The sequence below is a fragment of the Danio aesculapii genome, chromosome 13, assembly GCF_903798145.1.
Source record: "Danio aesculapii chromosome 13, fDanAes4.1, whole genome shotgun sequence".
NCBI classification, from domain to species: domain Eukaryota; kingdom Metazoa; phylum Chordata; class Actinopteri; order Cypriniformes; family Danionidae; genus Danio; species Danio aesculapii.
The window spans coordinates 25,396,768-25,424,533 of record NC_079447.1 but is presented as its reverse complement, the minus strand read 5'-3'; the positions used below and the strand labels follow the sequence as shown (position 1 = coordinate 25,424,533).

At 35.5% G+C, this 27,766-nt stretch overlaps 1 pseudogene; it reads right to left on the bottom strand.

The window, feature by feature from the left end:
* LOC130239307 (regulating synaptic membrane exocytosis protein 1-like) overlaps positions 1-27,766 on the bottom strand; it is a 137,219-nt pseudogene that overhangs the window by 84,195 nt on the left and 25,258 nt on the right.

The window sequence follows — 27,766 nt, the reverse complement described above, 5'->3', positions numbered from 1 at the left end:
ATATATGGAAAATTTTCAGAATGAAAACAGAAGGATATGTGGAAAATTTGTACGCGTATTTTAAAAATGAGAACATGCTAGAAGAACTTCACAAGATTTTAACAGCCAAAGCATGTTACATTTTTAAAGAAATGAACTGGAAATTGCCAAGATTTTAATGTGTTTTTTTGTTTGTTTTTAAATTGTGTTGTAATGTCTTTTAATGTATAAAAATGTGTTTGCAATTTCTTTAACAAAGAAAGTTTGATTCCTTGTCGATCCTTCCCCTCTCTCTGCTCCCTATGATTTCCTATCAATTCTCTACATTGTTCTATCTGTTAAAGGTTAAAGACCCCTTAAAAAGTTAAATAAAAAAAAAACATGATTTATCCTAAGCAAAATATTTCAGATTTGCAAAAATAAATGTAGACAGCACCCTCTAGTGGATTTGTCATCTGAAACATGTAACAAAACATACCCAGAGCAACGTATTTTACAAAAATGTAGGATGAGGTTATTGAGCATAAAATCGGATAAATTAGTGTTTTTATTCATTTACACGTTCAAATTGCATTATGGGGTCTTGATTTTTGCTCTGACACTGTTTGATGTTAGGAGTGTGACTTTTCTGCTATTTAATATACTGCATATGCATGCATGTATTGTATGTATATGTGCACAAAAGCTCATGAAAAACACAGTCCTACACATTATGTAGTACATGCACACTCTATTTGCCACAAATTGACTGCTACTGAGGTTAGTGACTTGACCTTATATTTTTAATGTGTAAGCCAAATAATCACCCAGCAAATGGCAGCAGACCAGCTAAAAATTTATTTTTCGTGCAATATGAAGCCTGCTTCCAAATGCTCATATCTTGTTTGTGCAAAAGCATTATGTAGACAACATACAGTATAAGACAGAAAGTAATAAAGACGCTCACGCCACCTAAAGCTGACAAACACAACAGTACACTGGATGAACACAGAAGATTGAACACTGAAGAATAAGTGTGTGTGAGTAAGAGAAGTGAGGGAACGAACACTTTCACACTGAACAGTCACATAAAGAGAATAGAAAATGCTAACCACTTTGTCCTCCTTCTTCTCCAGCATCACAGGACCAGCACAGTGACAGAGAGAGAGAGAGAGATGGTGGGTGGGGGAGAAGAACAAGAGAGAAGTATGAAATGACAATCAGAAGTGAAAACAAGAAACCATTCAGATGCATACTGGCATAATAAGCACAGAAAACAACACTACACTGGAATTAGCTAAATATATCGGAACACAGTTGCAAAACAAAAATATCTTGGAAGCTAGAAGTACTTTTCTAAGCACTATTTCTTCACTGGATCTTACAAGTGTGATGCACATTTTGCAGGTGTGTTGCCACCCACAGGGCAAACCTGAGAGGTGCAGCTTTTTGGACTGATATTTACACTCCAGAAATTCTAGCAGAAGGAAAACTACATCATGGGTCACTGAAAACTATAACATGACAGTTTGCTTAAAGATCCTCATGCTTCAGAGCCACCATCCTACACAATACTCACAAAACAGTACTGTGACTGTAATACACAAGTACACCCATACAGAAATCCAATGCAGCAGGGGTTTTTTGTAGAACGCTTTATTAGATGATTTTGATGTTTCTTCTTCATTAGTTGTTTGTCATAGTGAAGAAATCAGAGAAAGAGTCACACTGCAGAAAAAATAAATATGGATGCTGCTGAGCCACTGGATGCTGAGCACACTGTAGCCTATTTTCAACTTTCATGCAACGAGTTTTAAAAACACCAGCCTGCAGCACATTACTGTTTCTAATTGAGTTTATTGCATTTATATTAGATTTCAATTGCAGTTCATAGCTTTATTGTTCATTTGTGGCTGGCTTAAGATTTTATTAAAATTTAAAATTTTCATTATATTATATCTGTGAATTATGTCTTAAACTCAGTGGTGCAGTAGGTAGTGCTGCCGCCTCACACCAAGTAGGTCGTTGGTTCGAGCCTCGGCTGGGTCAGTTGGCGTTTCTGTGTGGAGTTTGCAAGTTCTCCCTGCATTCACGTGGGTTTCCTCCGGGTGCTCCGATTTCCTCCACAGTCCAAAGACATGCCGTACAGGTGAATTGGGAAGGCTAAATTGTCCGTAGTGTATGAGTGTGAGTGAATATGTATGGATGTTTCCCAGAGATGGGTTGCGACTGGAAGGGCATCCGCTGCGTAAAACATGTGCTGGATAAGTTGGTGGTTCATTCCGCTGTGGCGACCCCAGCTTAATAAAGGGACTAATAAATAAAGATTAATAAAGCCGAAAAGAAAATGAATGAATGAATGAATCTATGCACAACAATCTGTTCAGATCGGTGTCATCAGCAGTAAATACATGGAGCACTTTTAAAGAAATGTTATTGTAAGGAAAATTATTTACCCATTACAGTAAACTGAGTTAAAAAATTACCTTTTAAATAAAAGAAATAAGTTTTATTGAGATGGTTATTGGTGATTGTTTAGGTATTGGCCAGATTTGGTAGCAATACATGAACAAAGGAAAATTAAGACCTATTTAAAAAAGATTTAAGACCTAAAACACAATATTTTTAGTAAATTTAACACTTTTTAAGGCCTAAAAGTTTGATTTTGAGATTTAAGACATTTTAAAGACTTTTTAAGACACCGCGGACACCCTGTATTAGAATACAGAAAAATATGTTGAAAAACAACACAAAAAAAATACTAACTCTTCATTTGCATTGTTTCATTTAATAAAATAAACATTGCTATCATAATAATTGTATTTGCAAAGCTTCCAAGTTGGGCACTATACCGCATTGGCACTATACGAATTGATTGCAATGTACAGCAATTGTATTGATGGTAAATTTGCTGAAATTACCCACTCACTATCCTTCGCCACTGTGGAATGAACCACTAATTACTCAGGCATATGCCCTACCAGAAGCAACTGCATGTCTTTGAACTGTGGGTTGAAATTTTCATATGAGGGACAACTTTTTGAGTCTGTTCACTGTGAACCAACTCTGGCTTCTCGTAGCAATGGATCTCTTAAGTGTATTTCATCGCTTTTAGCTACTGTTTCCAGTCCAGCAGATTGAGTAGGTGTAGCTCTCTATGTTTAACCTACAGGCATCTAGCGACTCCATTATCAAGCCTGCCACTCTCATTAATAGCGCACGCCAAAGGGCTCTGAGAAACAACATGCGCTCATTTTAGCGAATCTAACCTCAGGGCAGCACCCATCCGCTATACCAGCAGACACTAAGCTGCACTGCATCACAGACGCCATGTCTACTGCCATCCCAGACACTGACAACAGCACCTGAACACACTCCAAACTGACCTGTCTGAGCTTTCTCACACCCAGGATCAAGTCTAAACTACACGGCTCAAACTGAAACCTTATCAGGTGATAGTTTTACAGTAAAATCAGTAAATATATTTGTTGTAGTATAATATGGCAGGGTTTAAGGACAACAATCAAACTTACAGTACAGTACGCTGGAAAAAAAGAACCAGATCATGTTCTGGTTAGAAATTGTACTTATTCGCAAACTGTATTTATGAAAGTCATTTAAAATGAACTGATAGCAACACACAGTTCAACAAATAACTTTGAGTTAATAATCAATAAATGTTAGATATATGAAAATCATTTTACTATAAGATCCATTCGTTAATCAGATTAGTAAATACATTAACTAACATTGAGAAATACTTTTACTTACATTATTGAATTAATCTTTGGTCACATTACATAAGATATTTACAGTATAGGGATGCACCGATGCCGATACTTGGATCGGATATCGGTTCGATACTGCATATTTTTGTTGGATCGGGTATCGGCCAGCTGGTACCGATCCAAATTCAATCTTGCGTGTGCAATAAAAGCCACCAGGTAGCCTATTAAAAGGCACTAGAAAGTTGTTTTGTAGGCCTACTATATCCTAAATATTTTACAGTTTTTATATTTAACAGTTTAATGTGAAGTACAGGTCAATATTCACGTGCTTAAATTCATGTTAAGTTCAGCGCTTCCCGCCGTGGCACCTGTCAATCATTCTCCATTCATTCACAATTCAAACTGCGTGTTGTTCATGTTAATATAAGTAATCGGTGCATTTAGTTTTGCAATAAATGGGTTCATTTTAACCTGCAACATGGAGATCATTGCTGTTTCTAAATCATGTTGCTCTGTGTCTGTAAGACCAGCAGATCGCATTCACAACACTGGAGTAGAGAGGGTTAAAACCTGCTCTTGACAAACAAAGTAGGCCTATAATACATTGGACAGATCCTCAATGCACTGATTTCTTCCCTTTGTGCTGCTGTTTTCGAAGTGTCCATATACCGGAGGGCTGCGTGCTGTGTCAGTGATGCAAGCACTTGATTCAGGCACCGGCTGCACAGACGTGACATGCGCCGCTCCGTAAGATTATTCTTACAATAAGTTTCTGTTTTCTCATCCTTCCGACTGAGTTTAGGCTATTCTTCCGAGGGGAATACTTGAAGTGGTGCGAATAGTTTGTAAAACCTGGCTCATTGTGATCAAAGTAGTTGATTAAATTAATAAAGTGAAACTGACGGACCGGCGCATATGGATTGTCATTAACAGGGAATTATTTAGCCTAATATAGGCTACTCTGAAACTGTGAATATTTCACTGTAATTTTATTTATTAATATTTTATTTAACAGACCTGTTTGTCAGTTTGTGCGCTGATGCATAGGCCTATAAGCAGACCTTGTTTTTAACTTTACCTCAAATATTCCTGTTTATTTTGTAGAGTACTGACCAACAAAATTACATTAGAATAACCAACAAATTATACTGAAACGAAATTCGTTTCAAAAAGAAAATTTTTCAGACAAAAAAAGAATTTAGACACACTCGCGGTGAGTTAATGCAAGGAAATTTATTAAGTAGGACAGGCCTCTGACAGTGTAGTTTAGTCTGCTTCAAACCTGCAGGAAAATATCAGGCTTTGCTAAAAGCAGAAGTTGTCATAGTCATAGAGTGCTGTGAATCGGAAAGTACAACAAATAACTTTTTTTCAATCCTATTAGCTGAAATAATCAAAATAAAACTCCACGGTGGTGTTATCAAGACTTTCAGAAAAATGAAAAAATCTGTGTGACACTGATGATGGCCGCAAGAGGAGAGAATTAGCTTCAAATTTACTTTCAGCCACATATTACGCTGCATTAGAAACACGTTTTAAAATATCTAACAACAATAAATTGTTATGCAAATAACCAATTTGGTGCCAATATTTTTAAGATTTGCTTGGAAAAAAGTATCTATTAAAAAAATTGCATACAAATAATAATATTGTGTTTCAAATTTTAAAAAGTCCTATTTAATTTAGCATTTCCTTATAACCCCAAATGTTGATGTTAATAAAACAATAAATAAATAAACAAACATGTTTATGTAAGTGTGCTTTCACATCTGTGGTTCGGTTCATTTGGTCAGGACCAAGGGCAACAAATGTTACACTTTAGCATTTTTCTGCTGTTTTTTGGGTCGTTTTCACACCACACTGATTGCTTTGGTCCAAACCAGTTGAAAAAACCCAAAATGCAGTCATGTGACAAAATCCACATCACTCATTGGCCAGATGTTATTGAATTAAGCTCCTTTCAGCTCCTTCCTTTTGGTCGCAGGTTTCTAGTATTAAGCTGTAGTACGAAACGATACAAAGCGATACAAAAATAGTTTCATACCAGTAGCCATTAGATATTTAAATAAGGCATTGACTAAAGCAGAGGTATTTTGGTGACCTGTATATTTTAGATAGTTTTAAACATTTATTTGGGGGGAAGGGGGGGGGATACCTGAAGTGATTATTCATTTATACGTTATAAGTGTTTTTATGTTTATGTTTTATGTCTTAATGGTTATTTGTTGTTGTTACTGTGTGAGTTCCTTTGTGTGGCACTGTTGTGAGATGCAAACCAAATCTACCTTACGGTATAAATAAAGTAACCTAACCTAACCTAATTTCCTAAACTGCTTTTCGATTGGTCAGAATTAACATGCGAGAAAATGCCAATAGAACTCTCGCAAGCAGACTGCCCTGGCTGATTGCATCCCTGCTCATAGTATACTATATAGTTTGTATACATCACTTTAGACAAACATTTTGGGAATGAAGCACGGCTGTGGCTGGAAAACATTGTTTTAATGCATTGCAAACGGCGAAGGCATGTCACTTCAGGAGGAGGCGTGAATTAATTTAGCTACACTGCGACATGGTCAAAATCCGGAAATATTACCAACAATCCATCAGGTAGTGTTTTTTCCCTATCTCCCTCTCTCTCTGTTTAAAATTGTTGGTAAAGCGCTGTAAACAAATCTTTTTCCTCCACATCCCATAATGCATAGTGCATCGGACTACAGCAGCTGGATTAGTCCAAAAATGCGAAGTACTTTTTGTGGTTGGGTCTGTTCTAGTTTGGATCATGTTCTCACCACAAACTAACCGCTCCTCCTCAAGGAGGTCTCAGTCTCGAGTGCGATTGCTACATTCACACCTTCCCAAACGAACAATTCAACCGAACTAAATAAGGCAGGTGTGAAAAGTTTCTAAGTTTCACCAAATTTTAATAGCAAATTAAAAGGTGGTGAGATATGAATCCACTGACTGAATAACATAACAACATAAAATCAAACACAAACAAACTAACTAAATAAATAAATAAATAACTGTACTGTAGCACTGACCAACACAAACTTTGCTGATTTACCCGCCAGTTGTACGTGTCACAAAACTATTTTGAACAATAGTTGCAACACAAAAAGCCTTCATTGTGTAACTCTGAAAGCCATATTTACTCCAAGTGAATACATCAATAACTAAATCTGTTAATAATTACATTCACCCCCATGTCCACCCCACTGCCCTCACTGCCAACTCCAGCTCCTCTAAAGCTCTGCCTCTGTTGACTCTACACTGCACTCATTACCACCAAACACTAATTAGCGCTCTGGACTCAGTGAAAGGAACAGAAAGCGAAGGTAAATATCACACTCCAGGAGGTGATCCACCAATTCAGGTGCTCCCCTTTGCATGGTACGGCTGCCCCTGTGGAGACTCAGCAGCAACTTAGGCATCGCAGCATGGGTGAGCGGCGACCCCCCGCGGGCAGAAGCGTCATCTCCTCTGACTAATGCCCAATTAACCTTTCGCTCGCCTTTTCTCCTGTCCCTGTTTAAATGTGCACAGATGCAGCTCTAGACACAGAGGACGGAGGAGGTACTCACGTTATTGGAGCGCAGAGAGACCCGTCCTCCGCACCGGGCACAGAACTTAGTCTGGCAGTAGGAGCACAGGTTTCCACAGCCGTCAGCAAACTTGGTCTTGTGGCAGATGCCACAGGTGGGGGCATCATCCTTGTGTTGGCCCTGCTGCCTCTGTTGGGGCTCTGGGCCAGTCCGCCTCACCTGCTCCTTGTAGTTGGCAAACTGCTGGTGCAAACTGGAAAGAAGAGAGAGAGTAGATGAAGAACAGCAGAATTTAGGCTCAAATTCAACAGTGGACAGTTTAACATTTTTAGCTTGTCTTTTGATTATAAAATGATATAATTAATGATAAATCAGGGACTAAGCCAAAGAAAAGTGACTTAGTGATTGAGCTTGTCGTTTTACATCTTTTTTATTTTATTTTTTTCACTTTTCACTAGTAAATTTGACAGTGTAGCTTAATAATTAGCCTAATTTCATCCCTCAAGTGGAATTCAATAACCCTTGCATTTTAAATGACAGTTGCACTAACATTTTAACCCAATAGTCTCTTTGTTTCGCCATTCACCTTCAGATTTTACTGTATGTCAACCTAAAAATCTCTCAACTACACTGTAAAAAAGCCGAAAATTAACAATTTTCCATACTGTATATTGTGATTCATGTTTTTATCATAATAATAATATTTGTTATTATTATTATTATTATTATTATTATTATTTATGCTTTTAAATTGCATTATGGGATCTTGATCTTTCCTCCAACAACTTTTGATGTTGAAAAGTTTGAAAAAGTGACTTGTATTGACATTTTTAATAGTTTAAGTGATATACAGTATTGTCTCTATTGTTATAGTAAAAACCTGGTGGTAAACTGCCTGTACTTTTCCTTTCATTTTACAGACGGCTTAATTCTCTATACTATTTTCTTATATGACATATTGCTTCAAACCACAAAAACTTTAGTAAGTCCCTTTGTTAAACTGAACAGTTAAATTTTCATCATCAAAAGTAGACAAAGCAGAGATCCATATCCAATAATTCATAACCATAAATAAACAGAAATAAAATGTAAATCATCAAATACGTAAATGTATGTATATATTTTAAAATGTACAATAAGGTGATCAATTTTTCACCTTTAAAGTTAAAATTTTAACCCAAGGTCTCATTTTACCATCAAAAACATTTTGACTAAATAAAGCCACAGGTTTAACATTTCACTTTCAAATTTCAACATTTTAAAACCCCAACTTTAAAACTTTTACATTTAATAAATAAATAAAAAATAAATGTAATTATTTTGCATAATTTTGATATTGCCATTTTACAGAAACATGTTAACAATCACCTCACATTTGAACATTTTACATGTATATTACACTTTTTAATCTAATACCCCAGGTTTAGTATTATTATATATGCTATTCACATTAATACAGTATTTTGAACTGTGAGTATTAAAAAATTTCTTTTCAATTCATCTCACAAAACATAATCAAACAAACAAACAAAATCCCACACTCAACTTGAATGCACATGTTCACTGTGAGAGTAGAGTATTTTGCAGATCGGTTATTCACTCGGTTATTATTAATCTAAGTGACTGAAGATAATGTTGGTATATATTTCAAAAGACAATAATTCATAATCTTGACAGAACCAACTCTACTCATCCAATCTCAAAGTAAACTACTGTAGCACTACACCACAATTATCACTCCAGCTTCAGCTCACTTCTTTCCAACATGTAGCGTCATCCCAAACAATCACTCACATCTTACAGAAACACCTTCAAGAAAAGAAAATCCAAGCAACACAATGATTAACCCGAGATCTTTCTTAAGTGACATGACACCTATAACCCAGCCCAATCAAAACAGCACAGAGCTGTCAAGCTTGAATCTGTCCAGAGCTTTACTTACGCTAAAGAGGTCTTCCTCACAGACTCCTCCGCCATGACGATGCCATATGACGTATATTACAATAAGCAACCTATAGAGAGTTAAAAGCATATGCTATATGAAATGTAATCAATGTGCGACCAGCCATGCAGAACGTGTCTGAAAGACAAGGAGATGATTTGAACACCTGCCCTTATCCCTAACCCGGGTCTCCCTCCCCCTGTGCACCCCTACAGTCACCAGCAAGCACGTCCTGTGGACACACAAACAACAAGCTCCAGCGCTGAAGCATCAAGTTCATTGCCAGATGATTTGGTTACAAGACAAAAGGCGTTGAGGTTTCTTTGAGGGGGTTTCAGATGTTGATCTTTCACAGACAATAAGACTAAACAGAGCTCAATACAGCATTATACTTTAATGTATTCATTGGGGTAATTCAATTTTGGTAATACAGATTCAACATTTATCCATCTACTGTATCTGTAGGGATGGATTTTACTCAGTTTTAAGTGTATCCTGTAATAAGACAACAAGAACTCTGGAATCTGAAGAAAAAGGCCCCGGATAAACTTTCCTTCTTCTCTAGTATTGATAAATAATCAGGTGTGACAAGGTTTTGTTCAATGTTTTTGATAACATTTTATTAAATCCCAACATATGAGTAAATCTATCACTGGTCACTGGTTAACTTTAACATTAGAACCACTCACTTTCATGGGGTATTTAAAGAGAAGGACAAAATGTCTTGGGGTCGCAAGTCTGTATCCAGACTGGCTCGTAGTGAAAGCTCTCAAGCTCAACACTATGTATAATTTATAGATTTATCTTTGAGTAATCGATGTGCGTTTACTTCTGAATTGGCTTTTATTGTTTGATTCTGTAATTGACAAATAAAATCTGGGAAATAGATTCTGTTATTGGCATGATACACTTTCATCTGGAAAATAAATATTAACGTTTTTGATTACATCTGGAGTCTCCTGAATTCATTGTATCCAGTAGATTATGCTGAGTCTGCGCTACCGCTATATTGTGACATGATTTTATCGATTTTTAAGGAACATTTCACTGTACAGAGCAGTGTTGCACGGCAGCATAAAGACAAATTTTTAATCATTGAATCACTGATATTAGCAAGTTGTATGGAAATGACAAAATTATCTCTTTTAGTACAAGTGAGCATGAGACAACCGTACTAATTGGGTATTAGTTAACCCTGAATCCTCTGACTAACTTCAGAATGTCAAGATAATGTCTGTGAGAAAAAACGCAATCCCAGGGCTTGGGACTCTAAGCGGCGTTTGGTCCCTAAAGAACGTACAATTAAGAATATCAGAATTATCAAAGTCTAAATTATATCACAACTAATAATGTGATCAGCTAAAAACTTAAAATTGGAATAATCAAAATTTGAGTCAGATTAAACTCGGAGCTGGAAACAACTTTAAATAAATTGTAATAAATAAGCACAATCTTTTCAGAAGCTCTAGAACAAGCACATTTAATCTTCGACCATTCATCGAATTCCATCATTGGGTTAATAGAATGGAATCTTACATTTCTATCAGATTACAAATCCACTAGGGGGTTTTGTTTATATTTTTGCGAATCTGAAATATGTAACTTGGAGTACGTTTTGTTGTGTTTCAGATACACGTGCTTATTGTACAAGTCCAAGAGAAGGCAGGGCAAGAGATCACCAAACGACCCACTGACCTTAACTCAACCAGTAGTGTTTTCAAAAGCAAACAAAAGACAGTATGAGTGCACTGAAACCACACAGTTTTACATTGTTTTTACTTGTTGGGCTAAAAACCATGTGCTTCACAAAACTCTGCATTCTGTGCAACAACTACAACACTGTACAAAGTAAACTACCAAGTAAACTGACCATGCAAAACTTGTCAAATATATTTGCTTACAAATTATAGACACAGTTAAAAAAACACTTCACTTTTTTTGGGAAATAGGCTTTTTTACAAGTACCCTAGAGTTAAACAGTCAAGTTTTACCATTTTTTGAATCCATTCAGCCGATATCTTGAGTCTGGCAAAAGCACTTTTAGCTTAGCTTATCATCTCTCTCGAGAAAAAAAAAACCTCTTGGTTGCCCTTCAGAGCTCAACTATACTTGGACACACTGAAGCAGCTGGTCAAGCTTTTCAGGATCATATAAAATACACAGGAAAATCTGCTGAAGCAGTTTTAGAAATAAAATTTGCTTGACAGTGAGCAGAGTTCAAGACCTCGAGCATACATGTACATTAAAATGCTATTTAGTTTTCATTCATACTGGACGCTAGAGGGCAGCGTCGCACATAATTTCCAAATAGACTTTACTGAAAAAGACATCGGCTATGGTCAGCTTTCACTACAGGACAGCAAGGAGGGTCAAAATTAAAAAGAAATGGATTCATAGATCAAACATGAAGACAATAAACAAACAATATATGGACTATTTGAGTTTTTTAAGCCATCCTGGGTATTTTATAAGAATAAAGTATATTTATTATGCAATTCTAAGTTACCTAGCCTTTATCACTGACTACGTTGACATGGACATTAGTAATCAAAATATTTGCCTTAATCTGAATAAGACAATTATATGATTAAGGTGTTTACATGAGCTGTTTTTCAATGTTCCATTCATGATCCTGTTTTACATGTTATAGCATAAAATTCGATTAACATCATCGCGTCAGCGCGCTATCCGCATTTCCTCTGGAGTTTCATGTAATTTTGGGTGTTTCATTTTTTATTTGTCGACTAATTCGGATTAAATTAATCTAAAATCGCTGTTAACACTGTAGACTCTTAATGAGAGTATTGTCTTAATCACATTAAAATCGAATTATTGTTTATTCTAATAATTATTAGAATTATTTATTCTTCATTCTGTGATATTATACAATCTGGTCACGAAAACACGTTTAAACAATCAACTGATGTTATGAAGTGAATTTAGAGTGAAGGTAGGTATGTCTTTTGTAAACTGGCTCAAACACAAAACTATTGTACAATACTGTAATGATATCTCATTGAATACACCAATCATAAGTATTATGCTAAAAAATATTGTGGGGAGAATATGTACCGGTACTGTATATTGCAAACATCTACTGTCTGCATCACGCAATGTTGTGTAACATTTCGCTTATAAAAACTATGAACAATTATTACTGTAAACAATGTCATTCATTTTTCTTTGGCTTAGTCTCTATTTTAGAAGTCACCACAGCGTAATGAACCACCAACTCATTCATTCATTCATTCATTCATTTTCTTTTCAGCTTAGGCCCCTAATTTATAATTTCAGAGTGTTAGGCTTCAAATTCGGGCCATTTACACTTAGTCTGTGCACACGAATGGCCCACTAGGCTACAAGATAAAAATGTTTCCGACCCTGTCAGTCAAATGCAGATTCGCCAGACCTCGAAACGCTTTTGAAATGACAGATGCTTTAAATCCCTTTAGTCATGTGACCTGGTGTTTCAAAACACTTTAGTTACGTGACCTGGGTGTTTCAGATCATGATTCGGTGCAGTGTTTCGAAATACTTGTGCTTCGGGATCTCAACACTGTGTGAAAACGTCAGTTTCAGAATCAGAATCAGAAAGAGCTTTATTGCCAGGTATGTTCACACATACGAGGAATTTGTTTTCATGACTGAGCTTCTACAGTGCAACAGAATTACAGAGACAGGACAAAAAAACAGATAATAAATATATTTTTAAAATAGCAGTAAGAAGTGAATGCAAATATACAAATTGACAAGTGTATGTACAGGTATATTACTATATACAACGTTGTCTGTGCAGCTGTTATGTGCAAATTGGCATGTAAAGTGTGTTGTTAAATATGTGTATATGTGTATAAAAGTGTATAGCAAGTAGTGATGTTGGTTCCACAGTTATTATCATCAAGTGTTCATGAGATGGATTGCCTGAGGGAAGAAACTGTTTCTGTGTCGGGCTGTTCTGGTGCACAGTGCTCTGATCTTTCACATCAGCCATCCCTAGTTTAGTGTTTTGTTATGTTTTTTTTTCACTCTTTTGATAAATAATCTACACTTGGGTTTAGTACGCTCTCCTTCAGTGAACCAAATTGTTACAATTCCACAAAAAAAAATACAACATAATATGAAATGATTGACTTTTTATTTTGTCCATATATTTCATCATATTGACAAACACTATTATTGGTAAAACGTAACATCATACTTTTCTCCAACGTCAAATGGGATCCAAAATTTTTACGAAATTAAACACAGCTCGTTAGCTCTTCCGTGTTTAAAAATGAAGAAGCAACATACACCTTTCAAACATCCACACCGCAATGACCTTTAGCTCCAGCATCTAACATGAACAATGCAGCACCAAGATGAAATTGAGCATCTCTAGACTACAAAAAAAGACCTTTCAGCGCTTTATGAAAAACACGAGAAACGGAGACAAACATTGAGCTTGGCACTGCAAAAGAACATATGAAAGTGCTTTGTACTCTGAGCAGGAAATGATATTCAGGAAAGCAGCCCAGGCTTGCCATAATTGAGACAGCACATAAAACAAAGACCCATAAGTGAAGCGCAAGGTTATACGAAAGTGAACCACAGCTTTACTTTACTAGCGCAAACCCCTCTTCCCCATCACAAATCATTTGCTTCTCTCTCTCTCCCCTTCTCATCCAGGAATAGAAGTAAACCTTTTGTGAAATGCAAATAAGGCGGAGAGTCTGCAAGAAGATGGCGAGCAATTCACACAGGACTCCGACATTAGCATAGATCTTGCTGTAATTAAGGTACGTGGAAGCTTTAATTAATGTGGTAAAGTGGAGGAAAAGTGTCGTGGAGATACGTGTGGGGTTTTTTGCGGCGTTTTCCCCTGATTCGTGACAGCAGGACTCATCTGTCGGTCGAGCACATGGAAACGGCCATGATTAAACATCTGTCAGCAGTCGCTCGTGCAAACGCACACCATGACAGGAGCCACAACTGTAAGCCATTGGCTGTTGCGCTGCGTTCCTGCCGAGGCTTTGGTTGGGTCTACAGACTGGCCCATTTATCATGTCCGCTGGGCCTCTCGGCTCCCTACATGGGCATAAATCCAGCCGATCTGTGCCAGGATGTTGTATGAAAGGACAGACGAGGGACAGAGATGTAGTGAAAGTACTGCTGAGGTTGAGTCCGTGTACATTCGACATCATTCATAGCGGCCGGGACAAACACGCGTTTATGAGGGAGCGGCGCACGTTGGCAGCCTGTGATGGAGCCATAAATGCTGCTCGCAAGGAACGGCAGATCCATTTATCCTCTAACACAAGAGGACAAATGTGAACATAGTCACACACAAAAAAATACAAATGCACAATGCATAATTTAGAAAGTGTTAAGTCTATGTTCAACAAGGCCGAAATGGATTTAATCAAACATAGAAATTCATTATATTGGTAAAAATACATACAATACACATGTGCACATATGTGAACAATTTTAAATGCTTAATGTTTCTTTCAGAAATCATTCTAATATGCTAATAGCCTAATACTTTATTAACAATGCTGAAAACTGTTATATATAAGATAGTATCTTATATATAACTGTAAAATAAGATACTAAATATTTGTGGAAACCGTATTAATTTTAAGTGAAGTTTCACAAACTAATTTTGAGAGGAGCACGTGATAAGATTGACTACAGCTGATCCTCATTGCTAATCATTAGCTAGCCTATCAGATCATTCTAAAACTACTATAAATATCCTGCCTAAACTTTATTCCTTGTCTTCGTTTTTGGAATCCCTCCCCCCCCATCCTTCCCTTCTCCCTCCTCCTCTTTCATGATCAGGCAACACGGTGGCTCAGCGGTTAGCACTGCTGCCTCGCAGTAAGAGGGCTACAGGTTCAAGTTCTAATTGAGCCAGTCGGCACTCCCTGCGTGGAGTTTGCATGTTCTCCCTGTGTTTGAGTGGGTTTTCTCAGGGTCCTCCGGTTTCCTCCCACAGTCTAAAAACATGTACATAAGTAAATCGTAATACAGTCACAAGCACTTAATACATGCATAGCAAAAGGGAGCACTCGAGAAACTCCTGATCTCGTATCCCTCCTAATGCTCATTGACCAGGCGGGAACCTTGGGCTCATCTATCTCCGAGCTCAGGGTTCTCTCCCTGGACAGCATGCCAAACCTGCTATCATAGTCGAGCATTATCTAAGTGTGAACTCTTGAAATATATTTTGATGTGTCGTCATAAATGCCTTCACTGTTAAAAGTATTCATTTCTGACTACAGATGTTTTGACATTTTAATTCTTGAAAAAATTACTTTATTAAGTATCAACATCAAATGTTTTAGTCAACAAGATTGAACTGACAATGAATTTTAGGTTTCCTGTCAGTGATTTCTAAATCAATATTAATAGACTTGAAAACAGCAATGAGATGGTCAATGTCTTTCATGTTTTAAACATGTTTTTTGTCAGTCACACAAGTTAGTGTGTAGTAACTTGCAAACATCATATAACTAATTGTAATTCAGAAGTATAGATTGTAAGTTAAAGAGATAGTTCACCCAAAAATGTAATCATTTACTAATTTTCCACTCGCTCCAAACCTGTTTGAGTTTCTTCCTTCTGTTTAACACAAAGAAAAATGTACTTAAAAATGTTTGTGGTAAAAAACAGCCATTGATTCCTTATTTATATCTTGTTTTGTATTCAACAGAAAAATTAAATCATTAAAAAAGTTTAGAACCATTTAAGTCTAAATAAACGGTGAGGAAATTTTATATTTTGTGTGAGCAAACCCTTTAATATATATAGACCACCATTCTATATTGTGAATTTTCAAACATACTGATAAAATACAGTCATTTTGAAGGATATAATTTAGTAGGGAGATTAAATAAATGAATGAATTTACCACCATTGCATTAATAACTTGCAATCATCTAATTCATGAAAAAGTGGTTGGTTTTAAAGCGCACCTATTTTACCCCTTTTACAAGATGGAACATAAGCCTTTGGTGTCTCCTTAAAATAGCCATCAGATAATTTATTATAGATTCCAGAATATGCCCATTTTGCTGTCTGAGTATAGGGTAGCTGTTTTTGTAGCCTGTTGCTTTAAATGCAAATGAGTTGCTTCTCCCCGCCCACCACTCCCATGTGTGTGTCTGCTTCTCCTGCTTTACGTCAGATAAACAGCAGTCAGTGATAGAGAAATACACAGACGAAGCTGAAATACAGCTCATTAGTCAAAAATACTTACATTTATATTATGTATTTGTGGTGGAGTTTATTAAAATCTTTCTGAAACAATGAGTCTACACAAATGCCATTTGCAGTACACACACATACGTGTGTATATATAAATATATGCACGTTTACTGACACCATGCGGCCATGGTGATTATAGCGGTTAAGAATTACATAGCGATTTTACTGTCTTTTATTATACAGAGACCCGGAAGAAACATGATGGTGGGGAAAAATGAGTGGAAAATGAGTGGAAGAAGCTGATCTGGGATCAGTTTATCATATGGAGCGTGTCCGTCAGTCAGCGCTTATACATGCATTCGCTGATTCAGAGGTTGCATATGAAGGGCGATGATTGACGCACAGCTTTAATGGAAAGAAAATGAATGCAGCCATTTTTATTTTAATTTCAACATGCTTTCAAGATTAAAAATATCTGAGAAATATGGCAAAATACTTAATGATGGGAGGATAGCGGGATAGAATGGTAAAGTACGGGAGAATCCCGGCTAAAATGGGAGGGTTGTATAAAGTGAACAGGAAAGTATTCATGGAACAAGTTGTGCGAGGGAATGCAAAACATCTATGTGAAGGAACGCAAAAAATTAAAAGTATAATGTTTCCTATCACTCAAGGGTTTTTTTTCCTAAAAATTTTTTTCCTTCCACCCATTTTTTTCCCCACCGTCACGGCCCTTCCGAGTCTCCGTACTATTAAAAACATGCTCGCTCTGTGATCTGTGAAGTTTTATAAGTTTAAAATGTTTTAAAACAGAGTTGAAACAGATGTTTTAATCCCAGTTTCTTTGCAAAAGAAAAAAAATGTTCTGTGGACATGTGTATACGGTACATGTGATTTATAGAAACATGGCGCCTGTCAATCAATTTTGTAAGCGGGGAAAACCCCGCGCACGTTGTGGGAGGCCTTAAAATCACTGGGATTTGGGTCCTATTTTAACATCAGGAAATTTTAAAAAACTTTAAAAGACTTGTTGTGTTTCTATTACTCAAATTTGACTGTGGATACCTACACACAGTTCTGTCCAAACAGCTTGCAAAAGTGGATTTTCATCATAGGTGCCCTTTAAAATGTAACAATCTAATTAGAAAGTACTACATTTTCAATTTCAGCCCTGCACTGCATGCATGCATATACATTCATACTGTAATTATGTACTTGAATTTTGGTGTAATTCACTGAGAAACACACAGATCTGAACTTGAAAGAGAAAGACTTAAATAGAATCTTCCTGAAAAACATACTCCTGCACCGTACATGAAATATTTTGAGAACACTGTGACACCCAAAACAAACAAACATTAATAAACATATGAAAGACAAGGAATCCCCAAAGCAGAAAAACACCTCCTCGTCCTATTCTCAACACTTTCTTGAACGACAAACAGGGCAGCTATATATTCCCCCAGGCAAACTCCCACACCAGAAGTACCTAAGAAAGGAATGGTCTCATCACTCTTGATAAAAATGGGCCAAATTTAGCCTCTTCAATGAATGCAGCACTTTCACTCTATTGGTTCCATGAATTTAAAGACCTCTTTGGATATGGCAGCCGCTCATGTTTTGCATTAAACAGCTGTTTAACTGCATTTTTTTAAGAGGCTTTTGCTTATAAATCCAGCAATGGGTGACTTCTAGCTCTTGCAAGGGGACCCGAGTCACCGAGGCCAGACTGGAATGATTTATCCCATCACCTGGAGATCAATGTTTGAAAGAGAGTGGAAATCCATCAAAGTACACCATGTGAAAGCGTCAGGAACATAGCGAGAAAATCACTCCCTACCAATTTACAAATTAAGCCCCCCTTTTCAGATACAGGCAGCTCCATGCGTGATTGATTTCTGTAGACAGACACCTGAAAATAAATGGGCTTCAAATGAACTGAATTATTTGGTGGGTTGATTTTGCGGCGATCATTACCATGTGGAATAACAGTAACCAAACTGAAGATTGAAGAGGATTTTTTATTCTCTAAAAGTATTCCCTTATAGTATGTAGTAGTGTGCAGTTAACATGAGCCAGACAAAAACTAGGTTTGTGTAAGATGAGTAAGCCTGCACAGGAGCCTGCTATGAGAAGCTGCTGAAAAATAACTGAATATGTAAAACACTGATACAGTTATTCATTTTCTTTCTGGCTTAGTCCCTTTATTAATCCAGGGTCACCACAGCGGAATGAACCGCCAACTTATCCAGCATATGTTTTACACAGCGGATGCCCTTCCAGCTGCAACCCATCACTGGGACACATCCATACACATTCATTTACTACGGACAATTTAGCCTACTCAATTCACCTATACCACATGTTTTTGGACTTGTGGGGGAAATGGGAGCACCCAGAGGAAACCCACGCGAACACAGGGAGAACATGCAAACTTTATATGTTAAATACTCGTATCAAGTTATATCTGTGAAAGGCAATAAGGAGTGTGAGTAACATTATCAAGTTAATGTACCATCATGACAATGTATGTAAACACTTTATATACAGAGAAGTTGCATCTATGAAGGGACATCTCTGGTGTGAAAACAGTTGCTTACGTAGACCTGAGCTAGCAGGACTGAGAGCCAAGAATAACAGGAGCACCTAAACATCTACTTAAGAGTAAAAACTTTTCCAAGGATGGTTAGAAGTTAGAACGAAAACACCTAGAGGTGGGGCAGAGAAACTGTTTAAATTGTGCACAGAACACAAAACACTTCAGAATTGTCCAGGAGAGACTTCAGATTGCTCTGAGGTCTGCTCTGCACTTTTTCGGCTTTATTATGTTAAATAAAGTCTATTTTTTGTTATTCAAAACCTTCCATCTGATTCGTGGTTCATTGATGAAAAGGCCAGAAACTACAATAAGATACTTCTTGTGAGGGTTTAAAAAGGGAAAGATTCAGATACAGAATAAAACTAATCCTTCTTCAATATATTTATTTATTTATTTTTGGCAAATTAATCAATGATTTATTCTGTTATTGAAATCCTGTGTGACATAAAAACACAGCAATCATTTTTCCCATTAAAAAGTGTATAGCTGATTAAAAGTGAGCATCAAAAGTCCTATAATATTTTTTCTATGTCCATTAAAAATAAAGAACCAAAAGCTAAATCAATAATTTCAATGTCTATGAGTGAATTTACGCTGTAAAAATTAATAAAATGTTTAAAAGTTGAACTACTACTGTATTTTGTTTAGTTTTAGACAAGTTTTTACAGTTTGTTAGAGAATAGAAATTATTTTTACAAATTCATAAATTTTCCTTCGGCTTAGTCTCTATTCCAAAGGTCGCCAAGCGGAATGAACCGCCAACTATTCCAGCATGTGTTTTACGCAATTGAACACCGTTCACAGAACACAGTTTTTAAAATAACATTTAACAGTGTTATTCAATTATTTAATTATTCAAAATAGATTATGGACAATTAAACAACCAACTTATTCATTTATCCATTAATTAATTAATTCATTCATTCATTTTTCTTCAGCTTAGTCCCTTTATTCATCAGAGGATTATAGAAATTATTTTTACTCAGAAATTCATTCATTTTCCTTTGGATTAGTTTCTATTTCAGAGGTCGTCCCTCGGAATTAACCGCCAACTTATCCAGCATATGTTTTACACAGCGAATGACCTTTTAGCTGCAACCCAGTACTGGGAAACATCCATACATACTCATTCACATACATACACTTAGTTTATTCAATTCATCTATATCACATGTCTTAGGACTTGTGGGGGAAACCGGAGCACCCAGAGGAAACCCACACCAACAAAGGGAGAACATGCAAACTCCACACAGAAACGCCAACTGACTGACCCTGCTGGCACTCGAACCAGCGACCTTCTTGATGTGAGGTGACAGCACTACCCACTGTGCCACCATGTCACCCTGCAACCAATTTATATATAACAAATACCAATCAATCACCAGATAATAATGGTAAAATTATTAAGAAAAAAGAGCTTAAGGAAATATCAAACAACTCAATTTCATAATAATTTACTCATAATTTTGACTCTGACTTTTGATATATTACAAAAATGCAACTTACACACTGAAATGTAAAATAAGAATACACTACAATGAAGTTGTGCAGCTTAAAAATATAACCTTTTGAAAAAAAAAATGTTTTTAAAAATAAGTAAAAATAAAAATAAAAATAAGTAAAAGAGATTAAAATGTATTATAAAAAATGGATTATATATGCTCCTCCTTTAACATTTTTATGCAAACATACATGCATTTTCTGTAGTAAAAGTGCATTTAATCACTCTTGTTAATGACTAAAATTGAAAAATATATATGTGTAATACTGTATGTTTGGTCAGTTTAGAATTATAAGGTTCTATCTGACATTTTTGTCAAAATTGAGTTATTGACATATTCTTATTAAATGATTATTTACTTATTTACATTTATGGGATGTTTTTTTATAAGTTGTTTACATTTCAAGACTTTTTATTTAAAAAAGAAATGTTACACATACTGTTTGCTATAAGGAACGCAAAAATTTTAAAGCTTAATATCTCAAAATCATTCAGAACGCAGATAGAACCTTATAATTCCAAGGTGACAATTTATGTAATTTGATAATTATCCACCCTCTCCTCTGTTTTTTATTTCTTCTTTTCTCATTTATTCCTTCTTGTTAAGGAATGTGTGATTTTTGTCAAGTACAAGATTTTGTTCATTCATTCATTCATTTTCTTTTCAGCTTAGTCCCTTTTTTAATCAGGGGTCGCCACAGCGGAATGAACCGCCAACTTCATTCATTCATTTTCTTTTCGGCTAAGTCCCTTTTTTAATCGGGGGTCACCACAGCGGAATGAACCACCAACTTCATTCATTCATTTTCTTTTCGACTTAGTCCCTTTATTTATCAGGGGTCGCCACAGCGAAATGAACCACCAACTTCATTCATTCAATCATTTTCTTTTCGGCTTAGTCTCTTTATAAATCAGGGGTCGCCACAGCTGAATGAACCGCCAACTTACTCAGCAAATGTTTTACGCAGCAGATGCCCTTCCAGCTGCAACCCATCACTGGGAAACACCCATACACTCTTATTCACACACATACACTACAGATATTTTAGCTTACCTAATTCACCTAATACCACATGTATTTGGACTGTGAGAGAAACCAGAGCACCTAGAAGAAACCCATGCGAACAAGGGGAGAATATGCTAACTCCACACAGAAATGCCAACTGACCCAGCCAAAGCTCAAACCAGCAACCTTCTTGCTGTGAGGCAACAGCACTACCTACTGTGCCACCGTACCGCCGCTGGTTCTACTTAATAAAGCAAAAAAAATGTAAATTATTAAAAAATGGTGGATTACAGGACTGTATTTGTGGAGATGTCTAGTGTTCACACTGTGACATCGCCATCTACTGGCCTGGCATGTTTACTTTTTGTAATTTTCATGGATCCACATGTGAACAGGAATTGTTTTGACACTTATACATACTGTAAAACCTTTTTTAAAAGCACAGTACATTATGAAGAACATGCACCATTCAAAAGCCATAAACAAAAAAACTCTTTCAGGCTAAAAGTAATTTCTTCAAATTATTAGACAGCACTGACATCCTCCTCACAGTTTGCTCCCACTCTGTCTCCTACTGCTTAAATATCCGCTTTTGACAGTTCTCCAGATAACGGTGGCCCGGCCTCAACGTGTCTGTTGGCTGTGTCTCTTCAGGACTGGCTGCGGTACAGTTTGCCATTATTTCTACTCAGTCGGGCACTGAGGCTGAGGATGGGGGTTGCCATCCTCTGAGTGGCACCATATGGTAGCGTGAGCAGTGCCATGGCTGAGTCCTGCCTCCACCGGATCTCGCCCACTGCGGATAGTGTTGACAGCGCTGCCCCCTGCTGACCCCACAGACCAGCCATGTGGCAAGACTACTTTTCATCTCATTTCCCCCTCTCAGAGCTTTCTATAGTATTGTATGTTCTTTTTTTAATTTCATTTCACAGGCTTTGTGTTAATGACCTGGTTTTAAATAGTCTTCTCGCTTCTAAGCTCTGCTTCTGAGCCACAAGCATATGGAGAACAATATACAAGTGTTCTCACACACGCTACAGGCTCTGAGTATTTGACTGAGCTGTTCTTGAGATTTTTTTTATACCCTGTGCTTTTCGATTTAGGTTTTCTTGTGAAGCGGGTTAGCGAGTTTATTCGTCATTTTAGGGTCATTCTTACTGTATATACTGTAAAAAGAAAAAAAATCTTGTTTTTTTATGTATAGCTATAAGAGTATTAGAAATTAATGTAAAGTTTCCTAAAACTACTGGTAAAAGTACTCTTTAAAATAATACCTAATTTAATAATAATAATAATATTTGTAGTTTATAACATTCTTTTAGATTATTCGAAATGAAATATTAAAGTGTTCATTGTGTGCAAATGAATAAATAGATTTTTAATAATAACTATATATATATATATATATATATATATATATATATATATATATATATATATATATATATATATATATATATATATATATATATATATATATATATATTTATATACAATTATATCAATATAGGGGCGACACAGTGGCTCAATGGTTAGCACTGTCGCCTCACAGCAAGAAGGTCACTGGTTTGAGCCACAACTGGGTCAATTGCCGTTTCTGTGTGGAGTTTGCATGTTTCTCTGTGTTCTCGTGGGTTTCCCTCACATTCCAAAGACATGCACTATAGGTGAATTGATTAAACTAAATGGGCCATATGTGCATAAATGAGTGTGTTTGGATGATTCCCAGTACTGGGTTGCAGCTGGAAGGGCATCCGCTGTGTAAAACATATGCTGGATAAGTTGGCGGCTCATTCCACTGTGGCGACCCCTGATGAATAAAGGGACTAAACCGAAGGAAAACGAATAAATGAATATATCAATATACTGAAACTTGGACTTTAAGCTGCTTTGACCCAATCTATATTGTGAAAAAGCGCTTTATACATAAACATGAATTGAATTGAATTGAATTGAACTTGATTACCTTGGAGAAAAAAAAGTGTCATTGAAGAGCCTGTTTAAGATAAAATATGAGGAATGATTAATTATTTTAGGAATATATTAAAAATTTAACTATAAAATTAATTTCATGAAAAGAAAATATTTTTCCACTTTATACAAAGCAAGTCATTTGCAACACAGAACTCGTTATTTGAGGTAATAAGAAGTTGCATTATGTTTAAAAGATTCCCCATTTGTTGACAAAAATAACAAAAGTATCTAGTTCCCTATGTAAGATAATAAAGTTTGAACTAAAAACCATAACTATAAATGAGTGCTATAGGCAAGAATTAACTGCGATTAATCACACATAAATTGAAAGTTTTTTGATGTAATATATGTGTGTGCTAATATATATTTATTATGTATATAAATATACATATGCATGCAAATTCAATAATTCATTTTCCTTCGGCTTAGTCTCTATTTCAGAGGTTGCCACAGCGGAATGAACTGCCAACTATTACGGCATATGTTTTACACAGCGGATGCTCTTCCAGCTGCAACCCAGTATTGGGAAACACCCATATACTCTCACATTCACATACACTCATACACTACGGCCAATTTAGTTTATTCAATTTATCTATAGCGCATGTCTTTGGCCTGTGAGGATTTGGACTGAGCCAACAACATGGTTTTGTGGGATTTTGTTTCTATGTGTGAGTATACATTATATATATATATATATATAATGCACACAATTATGTCAAAACAAACATTTATTTAGGATGGCAATTAATCTTTGCCCAGCACTATAAACATAACAAGAATCTGATCCATTATTGAGAATCCATCATTTGAGGACAACTGCAGTGAAGGTTATTCAACAATATCCTTCCTCAGTGCCAGTATGGTTGTAGTGGACTCTGCTATTCTTTTATATTTGAAGCACTTTTTAGAAGTAAAATTTTTAGCACTTTAATAATTATCATTCTTGGTGTTGTGAACAGGCTTTAATAGTGGATAAGGAAAAAAAAATTTGCTCTAAAACTAAACTATCTGTCCAACACAAGTTATTAATTACATTAAATGAGTTTAAACCTTTAAATCAAAAAGTACCAGCTTTGATGCACACCACTAATAAAAATACTTTAATAATGACGCCCTTTAATAATAATAATAATAATAATAATAATAGTTATTATTACTTTAATACTTTTATAATTAGAATTAAAATAAGAATACTTTTAATAATAATAATATTAAAGTCTGATCATATTTTTTCTTCTGGAGAAAGTCTCATTTGTTTTATTTCAGCTAAAATAAAAGCAGTTTTTAATTTTTTAAAAACAATTTTAAGGGCAAAATTATTAGCCCCTTTAAGCTATTTTGTTTTCGATTGTCTACAGAACAAACCATCATTACACAATAACTTGCGTAATTACCCTAACCTGCCTAGTTAACCTAATTAACCTTAGTTATATATATATATATACAGAACTAGGAGAAAGGAACAAACACTGGCTCATAGTGTAGACATATAATAAGATATTAAAAGAAAGAAAGAAAACATACAATCAAAACAAATAAAAGACAATTAATTTGAAAGTCAAATCAGCAGCTCTTGAGCATCAGAAGCATTAGCGCTCTCATTCACGCTGCGTGGTGGAGATACTAGATGGCACAGAACACAGAGAAGGTCACATGACCAAACTGATGAGCACACAGAGAAGTGTGTTGTGCCCGTCACATGACCAGCCGCTGCCTCCCATAGGACAGGTAGAGAGAAGCAAGAGTACAGCGGTGTCCTCATTATGCCAAACTGGAGATGCAGCAGAGCGTCGGGGGAGAGATGCTACGTCCTCTCTGCGCTCTTAAGGCTACAGGAACACCAGTGTCCAGTAACTCCCAGCTAACTGCCATATTCTTCCTTTAAAACTCTTGTCTTTTAGCTGTTTGTTATTTCACATCCTTTTTTTTTTTGTGTTTAAGGAAGTTTCCAATCCTCTTCACAGAGTCCCTGATGGGAAGCCCTTTGAAACTATGAGCTCTTTGCTGTCAAGAGCCTGTACTGTGAGCGAGTGGAAATCCACAGCTGTTACATGAATGAAAGATATTTGAAGGGGTAGTTCACACTGAGAAATATGCTGTTATTTATTCAGATACCAAAAATTCCTTCACAGAGAGGACAGAAGGGATATTTCAATTACTCACCTTTCAATTGTTCCAAAGCAGTTTGAGTTTTCTTTTTGTTCTGATGAATAGAAAAAAGATAATTTGAAGAATGTTGCAATCCTGTAACCATTGACTTACTGAAATTACTGAAAGTAATTTTTTTCCTACTATGATGCCAATGGTTATGAGTTTCCAACATTCTTCAAAATATAATGATCAAAACTAAAAAGCTAAAATTGGTTTGGAATAGGTGAAGGGTGAGTAATTAATGACAGAAGTAAAATTTTGGGGTGAACTATCCCTTTACCACAACTTTTTCAGCCATGACAAGACTTTCCAAATGTGTGATTTCTACAGTTTTCATTTTTGCAATGCCATTAACTTATTTAAGTTCCATCAAAAAAGCTAGTTGTTTAGGAAAGACGAATGCATGAATGGGCAGAATAATGTTGAGAATCTCCAGCAGCTCATTGCTCAGAAGTTTAGCACTGAAAAAAGGTAAATATCTGACTTAGTATACAAACATTAAAATAATGAAATGGACAGCCCAAAGTCCTGAACTAAACCATATTTAAAATCTCTGTTATGTCTTTGTTGACAAACAAAAATCAGCAAACTGTTGAAGAGACTGAAGAAGTGTTGTCCTGTTACCACTTATGTGCAAGGATCATACTAAAATCTGACCACTATAACCTTCAAACATTTAGCTGCACTCTCACTTCATGCTACAAAAATATTCTCTAATTTTGTCCACTGACTTTTTCACAAAATTAAAGTATTTTTTAAATGCCTTGTTGTATCTGCATAAATTATTTCTGAAAAAAATCAAGCGTTTCTAAATTGTTCTCTATTTTTTATTTTCCACTGATATATTTTATTTTTTTTATTTATATAAAGCGTAATTTAAAAACTCAACTATTAAGTTAACTAGACAAGATAAGCCTAATTGTGGGATAACAGTGGTTTGTTCTCTAGCAAATGAAAACAAATAAATAAAAAATGAATGCAAAATAAAATAAATACAAAAATCTTAAAAGGGCTAATAATATTGACTTTGTTTTTTAAAACTACATTTATTTCAGCTAAAAAAAAAAGAAATAAGACTTTCTCCAGAAGAAGAAATATTATAGAAAATATTTGAAAAAAGAATAAAAGTTTTACAGCATTTTTATTGGATATAAGGTGCTCAACAAAAATGAGTACACCCTATTTAGAAAATGAAATTTTTTTTCCATTTCTTAGTGAATATAGGCAATATTTTTTTTCTTGCATTTGAACAAAACGTTTGTTTTTATGTTTTATTCTTGTTTTGATTTATTAAAGCTATACATTTATTAAAGAAATATTTTTGTCACTGAACATCTTTAAAATATATATATATATAATACATTTAAATGTATGCGAAATATTGCTCAACACAATTTTATTATTATTTTTGTTTGTTTCTCTTTATTTAAAATTTTTATTTATTATTTTCCCTAGCATATAAACTTGGGCTGCTAATTTAGTAAATTAAAAATTGTAAATTATTTTGTTAGATTAGCTCCAGATTTGGCTTCAATACTGACTAATCGAATGTATATGCACAGATATAATATTGTAAAGCATTGTATAGAAAATATTAATTTATTAGAGAGATTAGGGAGGGATGTATTTTATATTAGGCATGAGATGATAATAACCGATTTCAAGGTTTACCGTGGTTTGGAAAAGTCAAGGTTTTAATCTGACAGTTTCCTGTAATACCGTCTCTAAGGTATCTGTTTTTATTTATTTATTTATTTTTGCATGTTTTTCAACTATTTTATTTAGTTTTTTTAGGGCAACAGTATCTTCAGCAGAAAAGCAACCTCTACATCAAAATCTACTGGTCCAAAACATTTTAAATGTTTCTTAAAATAAAAAATATTGTGTTCAATGAGGGAAAAGTTGATGTTTTTTACCCAGACATTTAAAAAGAACTTATTTTGGATCAGTAATCATAATAACGTGATACCGTGAAACCGTGATATTTTTATCCAAGGTTATCATGCCGTATTATAACATAATATATAAAATAATTTTTTTCCAACATGCTTTGTTTTCAAAAACAATAGTGCATCTAGCCCAATCAGCAGGTTTTTTCATCCAGGCAGAGCCAAGTAGAGGAGTAGTACAGTGCCACCAGGACAATAACATTTCCCAGAACCCCCTGGTGA